This window comes from Sturnira hondurensis, unplaced genomic scaffold, assembly GCF_014824575.4.
Source record: "Sturnira hondurensis isolate 20B ecotype Veracruz unplaced genomic scaffold, ASM1482457v3 Scaffold0019428, whole genome shotgun sequence".
Lineage (NCBI taxonomy): Eukaryota > Metazoa > Chordata > Mammalia > Chiroptera > Phyllostomidae > Sturnira > Sturnira hondurensis.
In genome coordinates this window covers 6118795-6138026 of record NW_028092059.1, presented here as the reverse complement: position 1 = coordinate 6138026, position 19232 = coordinate 6118795, and the positions used below count along the sequence as shown (strand labels likewise).

Below are 19232 nucleotides of genomic sequence, written 5' to 3'. Positions count from 1 at the left end.
TTCCAAATAGACAAGAAATGCCCCTTTTTGCCACCTCCCCTGCAACCACCAGGTTCTAAGCGCAACAACCTCCTTCCAGCCTTGCTCCCTCCCACCTATTATTCTCACAGTAGCCATTGATCTTTTCAATCATTTTATTAAGTCACTCCTCGGTACAAATTCTTTCCATGGCTCCCCAAATCACTTGAAGAAAGGGAGGGGAGGGAAGGAAGGAAGGGAGGGAGGGAAGGAGGGAAGGAAAAGAGAGAGATGGTGGGAGGAGATCTTTGCAATAACTTCTAAGGCCCAGTGTGATGGATGGCCTGCATCCTTATGACCTTGTACTTCTCTCCCCCTGCCTTACTCCCGCCACTGGTCTCCACCACTGGTCTCCTTGCTGTTTTGAAAGCAAGCCATACATGATGCCACCAGAGCACCTTTGCATTACTGCCTGGAAGGCTCCTCATGCAAAGTCCCCAAGGCTCTCCCTCACCTGATCCAGGTGCTCATGTGACACCTTCACAGTGGGGTCTTCCATGACCACGATATTTAAAGTTACCAGCTGTCTCCTGTCCTCTCTGACACTCCCTCTCCCTCTTCCCTGACTTAGTTTCTCCGTAGCACTTATCACCATCTAACACACTACATATTATTATATTATTTTATTTCCTTATTCTCTGCCTCCGCCCCCTACGGATTTTTATGAGTGTTATTCACTGCTTTATCCCCAGAGCCTTTTCCTTGTTTCATTCACTACTCTGCTTCCACCTTGAACACTCTGATTGGCACAAGTTAGTCCTCAAACATTTAAAGAAGAGGGACAGAGAGAAGCCAATTCCAAGTTCCATAAAAACACATGTCATATCTTATTCTTCCTCTTTATATCATTAGGTAGGGCACAGAAAAAAGTACTTGTTGCCGGATTATTGCTATGTTTGCATTGGCAAATGTAAAATATTAGGTCATTCAAAATTTTGGACATGCTAAATGTAGACAGTGTTGATGCAATATTAAAATATGTAACTATTTTTAAAACATTTCAAAGCCATTTAAACAGATTCATAATCTCTATTTAAGTAGGAACAATTCTCAAAAGCACCAAGAGACAATTTAAGTGTTCCCTGAAAATGACAGAAATATCCACCAAAAAAAGATGGGGAAAAAAATGTCAGTCTGTTAGTGCCAATGCCAAGGCATGAAATGAGTCATTTGTGTTCTTTGTCCCAACAACTTGATTATGAAAATGGACAAGGGCTTTTAATGACTCTATTCCACTCTGGCAAGAAGTGACGTTGTGATGACCTAGCCAAATTATTGGATAATTGTGGAAATCAGAGGAATATAACAGAGAAAAAAGGCAGCCTTCCCCCTCCCCTATCTGAAAGACAAGGGTGTGTACACACTGTCCTCTCCCAAAAAACCAGCATTCAAACAGGGAACGTATTAGTGAGCAAGTCTGAGAAATGCCTGAGAAAACTCAATCTTTCCACACATCCAGAGTGTTGCCTATAAAACGTCAACAATCAAGTACAGACCAAATGCAAACTTGGTTCTTTTTCATATGTAAAGGTTAGGCAGAAAGCTTTATAGAATACTTCATCCATAAATGATTATTCCAAAGGATGAATGCTGCAACACGCCAAAACAAGCCTACCTTGTGATTCTGTGGCACTTGGTCCCACAGTTCCCACAGCTCAGTCCCACAGAGAGCATCTCATTCCTACACGGGAGGACTTGGGTCTCTTCCAAAGTCTACTGAGCTACTGCAGGACAGAACCAACCATACAGACACATCTGCTCTGTTTTGTGAAATCTGTACACAAATTTCTATAGAATTCTTTTGTGTCTTTTTATAAAAACGGGAAAGTAAATATTAAATGCTAATTAACATCACATCTGTGGGTTATACAAAATTTCCTTTTAATTGTTAAAAATGGTGGTGTATGGCCGGTAATGGTTACACAGTTGGCAGGACAGTGGTGACAATGATAGAAGCGCTGCTCATTAACTACTCTGTCCATTTACGCAGCACACGCGGGTTGAGTGAGAACCTCTGTCATTCAAACATCTACTGAGCATCTACTCTGTGTCAGGGTTTGCAGTGGGTGATGAACTGCTGCATTGTTCATATGTTTATGGGAGCAGAAAAAGTGGCCTCTGAAAATGAGACAGCCGAGTTAAAAAACTGGAGCACAGAGCAGTTGGGAGGCCTCGCTGAGAAAACTCAAGGATGTGAGGAACCACAAAACCTGTGAATCAAGCCAAAATTATATAATACGCCTTTCATCACTTGGAGAAAAAGACAGCTATCAGTTCACCAAATTTCAAAATTCAATTCACAGCTTAAAAATATAATAAATGTAGCCCTGGCTCGTGTAGCTCAGTGGATTGAGCGCGGGCCTGCAAATCAGACGATGGCAGTTCGATTCCCAGTCAGGGCACATGATTGGGTTGCAGGCCAGTTTCCGGCAGGGGCCAGTTCCCTGCAGGGGATGCATGAGAAGCAACCATACATTGATGTTTCCTTCCTCTCTCCTTCCCTTCCCCTCTAAAGATAAATAAATAAAATATTAAATATATATATATATAATAAATGTATACAACTAATTCCAATTTTTTGTTATTTATTATTTTTTAGAGAGAGAAGATGGAGAAAGAGAGAGAAACATCAATGTGTGCTTGCCTCTTATGCGCCCCCTACTGGGGACCTGTCCCCCAACCCAGACATGTGCCCTGACTGGGGATCGAACCAACAACTCTTTGTTTCACAAGCCCATGCTCAATCCACTGAGCTATACCAGCCAGGGCTAATTCCAATTTTTTAACAAGAAAAACTAATTCAAAATATCAATGTCTCATCAGAGACAAGTTTGATTCAAATATAGAACTTTTGACAAAGATTTTCAAGTTTTAAATACAAGTGGAGGGTTGACAACCAAACCTGAGAAACAGAGCAACATATAAATTTAACATAATTGGAAAGGGAAATTAGTATCCAATTTTGGCTTTTGTATCCTATCATTGCCTAATAAACTATTTCTTAAAAACATATAAAGGAAGCCGAACTCATAGCCCACTGTAAACTCTCTACTATACACTACCTGTAGGTTATCTATAGAGATTCAGGTTTGTTTTAGAGAATTCACAAACTACAATAATTATACTGTGAAAAATAGCCACTGTGAATTCCTACTCTTTCTACCCAAAGACACAATAGGTGGCCACCATGTGCTTCCCCACCCCCAAAACTTCTGGAAATGGAGGAATTTTGGCAGGAGGCACACTCCAGTCCTGGCCGTGCTGTGTCCTGGACATCTATCTACACATGCCTCCACTGCCTTCCCCAGGACACCCAGGTTTTCCCCAGCTCCTCCTCAAGCACAGGGTAAACCTGGCAGGAGCCAAATAGAAAATCCAAGATTAGTATTGATGGGACGAGGTGTGAAAATGTCTTCTGTAATCCTGAAGATGACAGGGAGAACAGTGCACATTTTGTATATATTCAATATTCATCTTTTTATCTTTATTGTTACATCTCTGTGATTAATTGCATTGCTTTGCTCAGAAATACCTTTGTCTGAATAAAATCTAGGTCTTTTATAAAGTGTTCTTTTCTAAAATATTATTCCCTCTATTAATATAAATGTTCCAATATTTTATTAGGGTGTTTTTGTGTGTTGGAAGGGGATTTGTTACTTGTGTTTTGATTGTGACTTTACTCTAAATAAATATAAAAGTAAAGAGGAATACACATAGCTTACAGGTTTGCATCATCTCAACAGTACTGTCCTCTTAAACTAGATGCAAAAATTTTCTAACAGCATATTTTTGATCAAAAGGTTTATATACAACACACACTTTTCTAGAGAAGAGGCAAGGGGCTAGCTCATAAAGATACAGGAGAAGAGACGAACTATCTAACTGTTGATTCACAGAACTTAACCCAGAAGGACCTCAGTCACCAGCTAGTCCAGGATCTGGTGTTGCACAGGACATTGACCCTCAGGATGACCTTCAGAATGGGCTCCACTGTCAAACACGGCATGGCATACCTCCTTTCAGAGACTGACAGTGATCATTCAGGTACTAAAAGTCCTGAAAACTCTTGCAATTAAAAACGCTATTTAATCCATTGTTTCAGACATATTTGACTATCGTACTTTTTTTCCCTTTAATATCCCATGGAACACTGTCTCTTCTTACAGATCCTGCTCTAGAAATGCCAGTCTTGTAAAATCATTTTATAAATGAGGAAATTAACATTCAAAGAAGTTAAGTGGCTTAACCAAAATCTGGTAACTAATTAGTGGTTCATAATTCAGAAAATAGCATGAGGAGAGTTTAAATTAAAAGTGGCAAATAAAAATAAGCAAATATCCCAACATCTTTCCTTTCCACCCATACCTACCACAAAATAGTTTCCTCTTTTGTGTTTGTCTCAATCCTCTTAGTTCTTTTTTTAATACTCACCTGAGGACATGTTTATTTACTTTGTTTCTGAGAGAGAGGATAAGGAAGTGAAAGGGGAAAAAAACATCAATGTGCAAGAGAAACATTGATCAGTTGCCTCTCATATGTACCCCAAATGGGCACCAAACCCCCAACCTAGACTTGTGCCCTGACTGAGAATCGAACCTACAACCTTTTGGTTTATGAGACAACGCTCCAACCACCAGAGCCACACTGGCTAAGGCTCCTTGAATTCTTATATACCCTCAACTTTTACTTGCTTGCTTGATCAATGTATGTGTCTATTAATCAGCCTGGATGCATTCATTAGCAAGCATGGCCATCTCCTCCGGGAAACCTTCTAACAATGACCTTTCAGACTCTAGAGTTGAGACAAGGACTTACCAAGGGAGTGGCTTTAATGGAGGCCATGGCAGGATCACAGCCAATAATTAAGGCAGATAGAGCTTGGTGGTTCTCTTCAAATTTATTTGTTTATTTTAGGGCTCCTCTGGATAAGATCAGGGTCAGACAGGATCAAAAAGTTTCCTTAAACTGACTATAAAGTGGAATCTTTTAGCTCCTTTTCTGTACTCTTTTCCTTTCCATTTCCCATGTTCAACCTCATTCGGTACACCGCTTCTCCTGGAGAGAGCTGACACCCTTATACAAGGTCACACCTGCCCGGAAGCTATACGAAATGAGCTTACCTGCCTGCCTTCAGTGTCTTCTGGGTGCTACAGCACTCTCCATTTCTTCGGTTTGCTGGCCTAGCTGAAAATTAACCCTTTGAGCAAAGGCCCCTCCTCTCTAGTTCCTAAGCCAAGAAGAAAGTACTAATAGAAAGTGTGCCTTTCTTTAAAATGCTGTTACATTATATGATATGTATCGCCCTTCATTTATAAAGCTGAGCCTCTAAATAGCTTTGCTGGGGAAAATGTCTGTTCCATCCAGTTGGTTCCCACTTGCCTGACTTGCCTACACCTGAGGATAACAACGTTGGCAGTGCCAGAAGATGAACCCTGAGTTGTTTCTCAGGACTGGGTGGAGTTGATGCTGAGCCAGCTGCATCTCACCTGGTGCTCCTTAAAACAACACTTCAAGTCAGCTGGCTGTGATTCCAATCTATGACAACGCAACAGGAAGAAGAACACTGGCTATTAGAGATTAAACAGATCTTTGTGTAGCTCTTAGTTTAAAAAGTGCCAGACCCAACTAAATGTGTTACTCTCTTCTCTGAAACAATTCACGAGAGTTTTTCAATAGCATAGAAGCATTTGTATATCTTCACCTATATACATGAAGTTTCTATATGCTGTCTTCTATTTTATTAGAATAAGAATCCAAAAACAAAACACTGAATGTATTCTATATAACTAGCAAGGTAGCCACCAAAGAAAAAGAACACTATTAAGGCAGTAAGATATTGCATGTGAATAATTAAATCTGGGTGATCAGAGGGAAGTGACTATTTTCTTCCTTGAAATTTCTGTTTTTGGTTTAATAGAAATTATCTACACACTTTTAAAAGCAGAGTATCACTTAGTTTGAATGTAAAGAAGGCAGCTTTTTATTTCCTCCTATGAAGATGGCATTCCTAACTTGTTTTTACTCACTCAAGAACATGTTTATTGATTTTAGAGGGTGGGGGAAGAGGAGGAGAGAGAGGGAAAGAAACATCCATGTGAGAAAGAAACATCGATTGGTTGCCTCTGGTATGTGTGCCCTGATCAGGAATCAAACCTGCTACCTTTCTGTCTACAGGAAGACTCTCCAACCAACTGAGCCATACCTGCCAGGGTTGCATTCCTAACTTTCCCAAGTCCTAGGTCATGGTGAGCAATGGCTTACCTAGAAGATATCTATTCCTAGAAAACAACAGCAGAGAAGTATCTTGGAGGAAAATTGTCCCAGCTTGTGGTATTTGTTTGTTCTCTGTGGACATCCAGAGACTCAAGTTAGGTGGCAGTTGTCATAAAATGTAAAATGTATTCCTTCGATTTAGTAACAAACTATAGAAATGATCCCTGAAAGTATAGTCTTCGTATTCCTTCTATTTAAACTAGGCTTGTGTGATGTGCCCCCCTTCTTCTCAATCTTTACAGCTTTTCTCACGAAAGTTACAATTTTATTCAATAGATTTAATAAGGGCTTACTTTGTGCAAGACAATATGCTCATGCTGAGGACATTCAAGAGAATATATATAGATAATAAGCTAGAATGTAGAAGACACGTCAGTACAAAATACAGATATAAGTAAAAGATTAAAATTTACACCAATGGGGGAGTCAGGAGAAAGGGTGTCTTTGGAGAAATTGCATTTGAACTAGCTCTTAAAGAATAAAAAGGATTGTGAATTGAGAAATAGTAGATGGAAGGACTCTTTTGGCCAAAGACATGGTTGACTAAGTACAACTCAGAATCACTACAAAAATTTCTATGAATTTATTTAGTTGGGTGATTGGGAATATGAATTTTAAAAAATTCCATAAAAGAAAATTCTTCTATGAAGTTATACGTAAAAGAAAAATTGCCCTGACTGCTGTGGCTCAGTGGATTGTACATCATTCCGCAAACCGAAAGTTTGCTGGTTCAATTTCTGGTCAGGGCATGTGCCTTGGTTGCGGGCCCGGTCCCAGTAGAGGGCATGCGAGATGCAGCCGATTAATGTTTCTCTGGCAAATCAATGTCTCTCTCCCTTTCCTTCTCTTTCCCTTCCCCTCTCTCTGAAAATAAACAAATAAAATATTTTAAAAAGAGAAAGAAACCATGCACTTCTAATAACTATTCCTTTGATCTTATACAAAAGACACTACATAAATACAGAATATTACTTCTGTTAAAGTCAATATTTTAAGTGATAATATTTTATAACAACACTTAAAAGTAAATGTTTGTATCTTCAAGGTGGAAAACTATGAAATTTAATGTATTCTGCATGGGGAATTAAGTCGAAGCACAGCAAGGAGACAACAAACTCGAGAGAAGTACTAGACCTTCTACACTATTTATTATAGACCTCATTGTCTTAGAAGCCAGAAACTGTCTGTTTAACCTAGGTTGGCCTAAAGACCAATATTATACCACACTTTTAGTTGCTCAAAACTATTTTACTGAAAACTTTTAAATGTCAAAACATATATGCTCGTTTCAACTCATCTGGGAATGTAAAGTTCAATTAGGGACACCCCTTGGTTTTATAGTTCAAGCAAATGAAGCCCAGACAGTGGGTGACTAATTTGTTGAAGGTCACCCAGCTAGTTAATGATAACCAGTTAAACTGGAACAAACTAAATAACTTGCCCAAGGTCACACAGTTGACAACTGGTAGGGCCAGAATTATAACACAAGAGACGCCAGGCCTCTAACCTCTACTCTACACTTCCTCTCTGCCAACGAAAAATTAACAAAATCCCTCATAAGCAGGTAGACCTCTGCAGATGAAAAGCCATTTGCGTAAAAAGTGAACAGCACTACATGCTACTATTACAGGTAGACGTGCGGGTGTACATTATCCAAACTGCTTTAATGGCAGGCAGAAACTAGTATTTCCAGATGTCTTGATGGAAACTTAAAGAATGTATATATTTGCTAATTTATTATACTATTTGGTACTGGAACAAAGAAAAACAAAATGAGATAGGAATAACCCAACCTTTATTTCTTCTGATTTTTAGGGCATAACAATATTGAGAAGTACATTTTTTAAATGTTCACCCAAAGTCCTACCACTCAAACACATTAACTGTATTGTTATTTAAATGTTTTTAACCCTCACCTGAGAATATGTTTATTGATTTTAGACAGAGAGGAAGCGGAAGAGAGAGCCAGAAACATTCATGCAAGAGAAAAACATCATTCGGTTGCCTCCAATATGCACCCTGACTAGGGACCAAACCCATAACCTGTGTATGTGCCCTGACTAGGAATCGGTTCCACAGAGTCCAGGGCATCAGACGGTGCTCCAACCCACTGAGCAACCACGCCAGGCCTACAGTGTTATTTAATCATTTAGAATGCTTAAAGATATTTGTTTTGGTAATCCAAGTAACAATCAAAATTTCAAAAAATGACAGAGACAGTGGGATAATCCTGGGTTTATGAATTCTTACATCTATGGCTTCTAAAAGGTCTATCAAAAGATGAAGTTTTCACACCCAGCACTTTCATTACACCTAACAACCCATTACGTGGTAATCATTCACACAGACACCAAGACACTTTTTGAGCCTATTTTTAATTGTAGCCTCATCCCCTCTTGGCAAAATAGAGAGTGCATAGAATGCGGGACATGAGACAGTGTATTATACAAAGTGTATTGTATAATACACTTCCTTGCTCTTTGAGGTTATTGCATTTTGTCTAAAATTCCTTGCTTTCAAATATCAACAGGTGTGTTCTAGTTTTTTATTTTCATAAAAAATAATCCAAGTTCACTCTATCTGTAACTATGAGCATAAGAATTTGACTTTCTGTATCTGTCTACTCTTCTTTTGTAGCAACCTGATAAAGGTAAAAATGTCAACTAGACTGCTAGTATAGTAACTAGTCACCAACTATAACTATGATCCCTAATTGGTAGACGGAGAGAAAACTAAAATGACCTGATGAGGACATCATCCTTGGCGCATCCCTGAGGCATCTGAGGGCCATTATTCTAGAAGTGGGGACTATACAGGACTTGAAGCTTTTGTCTGTGGAGCTATGCTACAAGAAATAGATATCAGCTCCTGAAGGCATGAAACTTCTAAGCCATGATGGTCCCCATACCTGTCCAATGTGGATCTTGTCTCCTTACACCTGAGCTGTGCCACACGAACTGCTAGGGGCCCCCACAAGGAAATGCACAACGGCAAGCAGTGGCTCCCATACTATAGCCTCTGGTTACACTGGTGTCACGGGTGACCAGTGAGAGTCTTGGAGTCACACTAGTTGAATTGAAGAAGATTACAGTAACCTTTATAATGTATACATAAGAATCCTCAACCATAAGCCTATATTTTTCCAAGCCAAAGTTCTTTTCTTTATATCATTTCATCACATAATCGCCACCTCCCACCAAGTCCCCATTCACAATCCCAGTCATTGACTCAATTATTTGAGTACTCTTACCTGTTTCCTTCATGTCTGCCTTAATTTAGAGATGACAATAAAGGTTGTATGCAGTAACATATGTACCAGATTTTATAAAATAACCTGTTCTTCTGTTAAGATTCTTTCTGACAAAACCAGGTGTACTACTGCATACTACTTAATAATGACCAAAGTACCTTATTAAGCTGATGTTGGAGAACAATATACAGTGAATCCCAGGTTTCTTGCAGTACTTTGTGTTAATATTCAATTGTTACTATTTAGTCATTTGTGGTGAATATTTCTATTTTGCAAAGATTCTAGCTTACCAGGAAGGGCCAGAGCTCACAGAGATCGCTGGAGTCCAAAGTAGGGAGGGGAGGTGGTGAACCCAAGCCCAGACCTCAGAGAAAAGTAAAATCCAGAGCCAAGGAAACAAAACTCCTGACCAAAATTCCAAGAACATAAAATAACACATGGAAGCAAATGGCAGGACCTAGATCAAAACTTGAGAGTAAGCCAGAAGATCCTAGATGACCAACACAATCCATTGTTGTGGCCTACCAGTTTTCGGTTCCTTGTCAGGAGGACTTACAGATCACAAATTAAGACTTCAGTCAGTCACAGGTCTTCAGAAAATAAAACCCTAGGATCTCTTCTTATTTCAAATCCCCATAAGTCTCTAAGAGCTTTCAGCCCTTTCATTCAATTCAAACACATGTATTGGGGGACTGCTACGTGCCAGAGGAAAGCATTACGGAGTCAGAAAAAAAAAGAAACAGAACTGGCCTCTGCCCTCACGTGGCCTATATGCTAGAAAGAACTCAGCAGTCCCTCCATTAATGCAGTTCTTCATATCCTGAGAGTTACAGAAAAAATGGAACACCTTTCAATTTCTCAGTTCTTACTATCTAAAGAAAGCACACTTTTTCCTAAAACCAATACAATAAGAAGTATTTAAACATGCTGCCTTTTATTTATAGGGAAATTAGAGGGGAAACAAGCAAAATTCGCAACTAGAGGTTTTAGAAGACATAGAAATGATAACCACCTGAGCTTTCCTTAGAGTTAGGCTACATGAAATCTGAGGCTATAATGCCATATATCTTATTTTCATAGCACTTTTTCTAATAAGAGCAATATATGTTCATTGTTGAAAATTTGTGAAATACTATAGTGAGACAATAAGAACATTTGAAATCCCATAATACCTAGATATCATCACTGTTAATATGTTGACATTTCTTTCTATATAAATGAACAGATAAATACAGATTTACATAAACTTATTCAACTACTTGTTTTCTAAATGGTACCACACTAGTATAGAATTTTATATCCTACCATTTTCTTAATATTGACTTAAACTTGCAGGCACACTTTTTGATATTACCCAGTTATGCTGACTGCTGATAGAAATAAAATTTAAAACCATCTCTTGTAAATGTGCTTGACATAGCTTTTCCTAAGCACACTTACCTTCAATCTTCCATTTTAACTTTAATCTTCTATTATTTTTCTTCCCATTTAGATTGTCTTTTAAGTTATTCCTATGGTTCAACTTTGTCAGCTTGGTTTTCACTTATGCATAAGAACTGCACCTCATCTGTAAACATTTATATAATTAAATAAAAGCATCCCCAAACTACTTTTTGGAAAAGCCTATTTGTTCACTGCGAGAAGTGTCTATTTATCTCCACTCTTTGTTTATTCTTTCTCTGTCAGGCAAAAAAAGTCATGAATAGGGAAAGAACTGAGATTTGAAACCAGGTCAGGCTTTTTGAAAGTTTAAAATATCCCATTTCCTGTAGTGGAAAACATATTTCTCCTTTAACTGCAATAGTTTATTCCCCTTTTGTTCAAAATATGTTATATTTGCTGTAACCTGTGCTTTGACTACTGATCTCCCAATTGTCCAGGGACAATGGATGAGGTTTGAGGTGCCAGGATCCGCCCTCACACCCTTCCCCAACAGGAGCCCCCAAAGGACACCGGCCAATGCGTCAGAGAGCTGTCACTTACACACTAAGTTTCTTCAATGCACTTGAGTGATGGTCTTCTAGTCCTGGTGACTTATCTGCATCTAGTCTGCTGATTAGCTCTGGAATATCCAGAGCACTTGCCATTTCCTATAATGTGTTTATTGCTTGAGAAATCTGGCTGTAGAACTATTACTCAGCAAAATCAGAAGCACAGAATTCATTTACACTGTATATTCCTTTTTTTATTTCTGAGTATATGTTTGGTGTGATGTAAGCCAAGTGCTTCTACAATTCTCATCTCACAGTATTTAAGAGTCTTTCATTATTGTCTTGGAAATCCATTGCAAGGATATTTCAAATTTGTTTTTGGCTATCTCATTTTAGTGTGCCTGTCACCTGTCACCCTTCATGGGCTCAATTTAATAACCTGACCCTTCAAATGTTCCTTTTTCATTGCATGTATCTAAGTAAGCATTCTTTCTCTTTCTTTAACTTTCTTCTACGTGTTTTCAAAAGTTTTAATAGAAAACCTTTATTTTTCTTATGAGTTCCCATAAGGAAATTCATATACTCCCCACTTGTTTATGGGTAACTTGATTTGAGTATTTCTTTCCATTTTTCCCCTTAAATAAATGTCTGCATTTGAATTCCCTTGTAGAGGAAAGGGAATTTATGTACTTCATGTCTTTCCTTGGAGTCCCCTCTCCCATTAGAATATGGAATGGAATGGGGCAAGATGGGACCGAATGAAACAGAACTGGAACTGGAATGGGAACGGAATGAAAATATCTATCATTCAGTATGGGCTCCAATCTGCATTGCATCTGCAAGGCACTCAGTGAACCTTTCCTGAACAAATGAATGACAGCAAGAGTCAGCAACCACGGGGCATTTACTAGTATCATGTGCCATGCCAAGCACTTCACATGCATCATGTCACTAACTCTTAGGCCCTAGACTGTAAACGTCATCGGCAAAGAGTTGTCTATGTACCCCTAGCACCTACAGCAATATCATAGGTGATCAATCTATATTTCCGCATGGATGAATTGAAAATCTGCATGAGTTAGATGCCATTATTATTCATGATTTACACATAAGGAAAATGAAGCACAGAGAGGTTCAATCAATCACTTTCTGAAGTGAAGTATATGTGAAGCCAGGACTGGAACCCAAAGTCCACATACTTAACCAGGATTTGTTAATTAGTAAACTCAATACCTACCTATACGAGTGCAAAAAACTTAACTCTCTTCATCTTAATAAATAGTATGCAGTGTTAAATATTGTGAGCAATATGTTTCTTCCAAGAAAAAACCTATAGATGATGTTTAAATAAATATAGTACCCCTCCTCCCATCTACACTTTTACTTTTCTCAATTTCAGTTACCCATGGTCAACCACAGTTTGAAAACATTAAATGGAAAATCCCATAAGTAAATAATCATAAGTTTTCAATTGCACACCATTCCCAGCGGCATGATGGAATCCCTCTCCGTCCTACTCTGTCCCACCCAGGACATGAATCACCCCTTTGCCCAGCGTAACCATACTGTATACACTCCCTGCCTATTATGAGTCACATAGTAGTTCTCTCAATTAGCAAATCAATCAGCTACCTCAATATTGCAGTACTTGGACTCAAGTGACCCTTACTTTAAGTAATAATGGTCCCAAAGACACTCACATAACTTTTACTATAGTCATTGTTATAATTGTTCTATTTCATTATTAATTATTATTGTTAATCTTTTACTATGCCTAATTTATGAATTAAACTTTATCATAGATACAAATACATGGGGGAAAACATAGTATATATAGGGCTCTGTACTCTCCATGGTTAGGTCTTGGAACATATACATTGCAGGTAAGGGGGGGAACCACTATAATCAAATAGGCAGATATCTGTAAGCTCCTTGCTAGCTATGCAAGTGAAAACATGATTTCTCTTGGATCAATTTCTTCTGCTGCATTCGTACACTCGACACTGAGGACTGCGGGACTTTTGATAAGTGGGTGTTTCTTTTTTTTTCCCCAAAGCAATTCTGGGTTTATTTAAGTAATCTGTTTTGTCAGTTCTTTTAAAAATAAGAATAGCACTAGTAAAATAATCATTTATTGGGACTGTGTTATAATTGCCAAGAGTTTCTGAGTAATCTACTTATAAAATAGGAGACTTACATGTCTCTCAAACATCTCTGCTACTTTTAGACACCTGATTACCTGAAACATTACCATTAGCACACCATTTTTAGGGTTTTGATTTCTTGTATATTTAACAACTCATTAATAAAAATAATATATCCCTTTGAAAAGTGTAGTTATTTAAATCCATTATTAGCTTACTCCTTCATTCTTTATTAGCCCACACCCTAGTGGGAGCTAAGTGATGTTTGGCAGAGAGCAAATCTTTTTGGGAAGTGCGCACAGGGGTACTGAAGCCATGGGTTGAATATTAAAAAGAGGTGCAGAAATCAGAAGTAGAAAGACACCAAGTGTGCAGCCCGGCATAAAGGAAGAGAGGGAGGGAGCAAAGAGCAAGAAAGGGAAGAAACTGCAGGGGCGGGGACAGACTGGATTGAAACTGCTATTCACCTGGGAGAAGTCACTTCATCTGAGTCTCAGTTGCTCTACCTGTAAAATGAGCATGATAACAACATGACTTCCTCACAGACACTTTAATAGCAGATCTTAATGTGCCATGTGAATTGTACAGCGTAATACAATATACAGTAGTGATGTTTGACTTGGCATTATTTTCTTGTAATCAGCCCATCTATGCATTTTGTGATATAAAGATCTTACGAAGACCTTCAACTGCCTCAAAATATAGACCATGAATCATAGCTACTTTTTTCTGGTCTGGAATCATTTCTGATATTTTTTTAACCCAATGAGCCAATTCACAAATTTAACAGCCTTTGCGTGTCTACAAACTCAGGAAGCTTACTATGTGTGCTACAGACTAGAGTTCTGTAAAACCTCTGTTTAAACAAGAAGCTTCTTTTAAGTCCTGTTCTCAGTCTGGGGCCTTTGGTCAAGGTGGAAACTAAAATTGAAAACAGAAAGATGTTTTACATTTAAATGGGTTTACATAAATGTGCACTAAGCCAGTTCATGGCCGACTGCACAAATATCTTTTGCAAACTTGATACACGTGAGCACATAGACAGTAGCCATTAATGTCTTCTAGAGAAATAGGGTGCAGATCCAAAATTTTAAGCAGCCACCCTGAGCCCTCTCGCTCAAAAGAAAATATAGTGGCTTTAAGGGAATTGCTCTCATAATATCACGGCATCTGCAACGGCTGGCCAGAGCAGAGCCAAACCGAGTGCATGTCACTGTAAGTCAATTTAACAAGAAATAAGCTTCCCCCTGGAGAGTCTAAACTCCCTAGATTCCCACAAAGAAAAATGAATTTTAGAGGTCACACCTTGAGTAGGTTTCCAGAGGGAGAATCTTAACATTTTTTTTGGTCATATGCTCAGGGAGGTCAATGCTATTCCACCAATAAACGGCTACCAAAATTCCGCTCCCCCCTCAACCCCCACCCTCCCCAATCACCAAATTATAAGAAGTCCCTCTCGTCCCAGAGAAAATGAAAAATGACCGTGATACTTAAGATGCCAAGGACCAGAGCGGATATAATCGTGTTCAAACACCAAGTTTTGAATCGCGCAGTGAGGAGCAGGGTCGATACGGGGGGAGGGGGGGAGAAGAGCTAAGAGCTGGTGAGACTGTGGTGGGGGTCAGAGTGAGTCAGAAACACCAACTGAGAGCTTTAGCCTACAACCGACTGTTTAACCAAATGTAAATCAACCGAACTGCTGTTACCAAAAAAAAAAAAAAAAAAAAACCGAGTCGCCAAGTCAAGCCCAGGCGAAGCCCTGGCTGGGTGGGTGGACTGCCCCTCGCCGAGTCGCCCGGGTGGGTGGTCAGAGGGCCTGGTGAGTCCTCGAAATGACTGGAGGGGCCCCAGCTCCCTGCACCTCGGGCAGAGGCTCTGGGTGGGCGCACCCAGGCCGCCACTGCCGCCCCCCAAATCCCCGCCCGCCAGGCAGCAACATGTGGGGCGCTGCCACTCCGCCGCCCGGGAACTCCCTCCGGCTGGAGTTCCTGGTGGACGCACGCCTGGCCCTGGAAAGGAGCTTAATTACTCTCGGGAAAGATTCCTCCAGCGTTGAACTTGGCAGGTCCTGACATTTCCAACCCACCCCCTGCGCGCCAGCACTACACACTGGCACACACACACGCCCCCCTGAACCTGCCCAGGCTGCGCGCAGTGCTGGCTGCCCACTCCGGGGCAAAACACCAGATCGGTCGCAGAGACTAGGACCCCAGCTCCGCTGGCCCCGGGGCTGGGGGCAGGGGGCTATCTTAGCACTGGGGAGCTCCAGGCACTAATTCCACTTCCCTCTTGGCTCCGGCTCCGCAGTAGTTCGGGCCGCTGACACCAACCCCGCGTCCCTTTGTGCTCTCCTGGGAAGCCCGACTCTACTCACCCGGGCTGCGTGCGGATTCCGGCCGCCAGTGGCAGCCCGCTGCCCCATCCCACGAACACTGCGGCGCCCCCAGAGTGTGCAATGCGGAGCCCCGCCAGCGCGCGGCCGGAGCCGGAGAGTGAAGGGAGGGAGCCGGGGAGGCAGGAGGAAGGCGGGAGAGAAAACGCAGCGGGGAGGGTCGGGGGGCGGCGAGGGGCGCGCGCGCCACTCCCACTCACGCCGGGCACTAGCCCAGCCGGCGGCCGCGGCCGCACAGGCCGCGGGACCAATCAGTGCGCGCGGGGGGAGCCGAGCCCTCCGCGGGGCACGCTCATTGGGTCGGTGCGCAGGACCCAACTCCCCGAGTGTCCGCTGGACGCCGAGTCTGCAAACTCCCGCCCGCAGGATTGGAGAGGGCCAAACGCCCCGGGGCACCCGGCTCTGCGCTGGGGCTGACTGGGTGAGTGAGCAGAGTCTGACGGGCAGAACCGGGAGGATTTGAGACATGCCAGTGAAGCCCCTTCCCAGTGAGCGTTCAAAACGCACAGTGTTTGCTCAGGTTGCAGCGATTCCTTCCTGCGAGCGACCCCCTGAGCCTCTCGCCTCACCCCGGAGAGCAGCTGAGTGATGGAAAGGCTGGCAGTAGGAAACGGCCGCAGCCAAATCTTACTCCCCACCACTCCCGGGGCCGCACGAAACCCATTGTACTTAATCGGAGCTGAAAAGCTAATCGAATTGTGCAACCAGGTTAGACCTAGACCACTTAACGTTTGCAACAGAGGACTTAGGTTGCAGAGCGAACATTGAAGGGGGAAGAGGGTCTGCGAGGCAGGTCCTAGGAAGTGGGAATCCGGTTGCGGGTTTTGGTGGACATAATTTTTCCACCTTCTGGTATATCCTTTCCCCAAGTAAAAGCCTATCTCCTCCTCCCAGCCTCTCATGAAATACTGATTTTTTTCTCATTGTAAGTCGTGTTTCAGTCTCCTGTCCTTTTCGATCCAGAGCCTCGGAGTAGAAGCCGAGGGCGGCCCTAACCTCCGCCCCTCTGAGCACCACGGAGGGCTGGCGTGGGAGAGGGTGATAGGGAAGGTCCCCTGGAAAGTCTGGAAGAAGGATTGCGTGGGTCCACCTGGGAGCCTGGAGCTGGCGACTAGGGACCGCCCCACCTCCGCCAGGTACCTGGGCCTGCACGGCTGCCTTCCCCAGGACAGCCCGCCCCAGTGGCTACATTTATCCATCTTGGAGGCCCCTCCATCTCCACCTTTCTATTCTTTGAGTTTCTCTTCAAGCAGGCCTCCTCTGAAACTCCACCCGCTTCTGCTCTTCCCCATAACCTACTCATAAAAATATCTTTCTTTTTAAATTCCCTTCCCATTCCCTCTGTCTGGAAGGGCCTCAGATAATGTTTTTTGTTTGTTTGTTTGTTTTTTGGTTAGGAGCTTCTGGATCTCAGAAAGTTTTTCTCTTATTCAATTTATGTTTAGAACCTTTGGACACGGAGGTGGGCACTGCAGTGCAGTCTCTCTGCGGGGCTAAATGAATTGAACACGAGTTAATCAAACCGAACCCGGAACTGCCGGCAACTCCGTGAGTGGCAATCCGGTACTGTTCAGGGCACGACGTAATGGGTGCCATCGCTGCCACTTACTAAGTTTCCAGGGAAGCAATGCCATATACGTATTTCACTTGATTTTAATTTTTTTTTAAATTAGCTCAGCTTATAGTTTAGTACAAAGTTATTTGGGTTCAAAATGAAGTTCAATATATCACCGCAGTTCATGGGACTCGGTTCCTGGTGGAGACAGAATCCTTAGGATCTCTTTTTTAAAAAAGTATTTTTAAAAAATGATACAAAAAATATGCACTCAAAATGTCGGCAGTCAGGGGTTATCTCTGTGTGGTGGGATAATAGATGGATTTTTTTCTTCTTTATACTTTACCATATTTTCTAAAGAGTATGCAACACTTATTATTCAGGAGAAAAGGTTTAAATATGTTTACTCCAAACATGCAACACTCTCCAGGCATCCATCAGAAGAGCTATAATATTAAATCCCCCTTCTACTTTTTTTCCTCCCCTTTTGTCACTCACCAAGTCCTCAAATTCCATCTCCTAGAGTAGCTTTCAGATCTCTCCGTCCTCAAAAACCACTCTGTCTCTGCCAAGGCCTCGTCGTTTCTTACCCAGATTGCTGCAACAGCCCTAATTGTTCTTTCTGGTCAGCCACAATGCTGCCGTGTCTCCTGATGACAAAGGTGATTTTGTCACTTAAAAGCTAAAAATCCTTCAGTCACCCCCCCCCATCCAACTTTATTCCTATGAAGTTCAAACCTTGTACCTGGTGGGCAAGGCCCCTCCCAGCCTGGCCTCAGCCTCCCACCTTGGCCTCATCTCCTGCCTTCACACTTCTCTACGCAGGAGGGTCTTCCCCACGGCAAATTTTTATCCTTTGCACACATACTGTGTGACTCATATCAAGTAAATGCTCAACGAAATTTTTTTAAAGCCTCACCTGAAGATATTTTTATTGATTTGAAAGAGAGAAACATTGATGTGAGAAAGAAACGTCAATTGGTTCTCTCCCAACCAAGATCAAACCCACAATTTAGGTACCTGCCCTGACCAGGAATCGAACCCTCAAACTTTTGTGCACAGGACAACACTCCAACCAACTGAGCCACACCTGCCAGTGCACTCAATAAAATTTTAAAAATAAATAAATAGGGGAGTAAATGTATTTTGTTTCATAAATTGACATGCAACTGTTATACAAAGTCTAAAACACTTTAGTGGCTATGTTTAAAAAATTAATATCATTAGATCCTTATAACACTAATTTGACTCTTCTACTGTAAATTGTCTAATTTCTTGTTCAATGTCACACTTAGGAAATATAGGTAATGTCCTATTTGTGGATATTCTATCATTGCTAGGAAGAATTTATTGTTTAGTTATTTTTTAATTTTTATTTATTAATTTAGAGAGGAAGGGAAAGAAAAAAGTGAAACAGGTTGGTTTTTCCACTTATCCATTCATTCATTCGTTGGTTTCCGCATGTGCTCTGACCAGAGGTGGAGCTTGCAATCCTGGCACATTGAGACCACGCTCCAACCTCCTGAGCTACTCAGCCAGGGCCAAATTTATTCTTTGTTAAATAAAGTTGATTTTTAATATATAAAAAACCAATTTTAAGACACAAAGCACAATCCATAAAAGAATACATAAAATGGACTTTATCAAAACTGAAAATGTTTGCTCTGCC

General features: G+C 41.3%; 1 protein-coding gene and 1 pseudogene across 1 annotated transcript in view; both read right to left on the bottom strand.

Annotated features, from left to right (window-relative positions):
- Nucleotides 1-16138, bottom strand: part of LYPD6 (LY6/PLAUR domain containing 6) — a 124786-nt gene extending 108648 nt beyond the window's left edge. Inside the window, exon 1 of the mRNA XM_037027816.1 lies at nucleotides 15991-16138. The gene's annotated coding sequence lies outside the window, so the exon portion shown is untranslated. The remainder of the gene's footprint in view (nucleotides 1-15990) is intronic.
- Nucleotides 6380-6471, bottom strand: LOC118974473 (uncharacterized; annotated as a pseudogene).
- Nucleotides 16139-19232: the final 3094 nt, after the last annotated feature.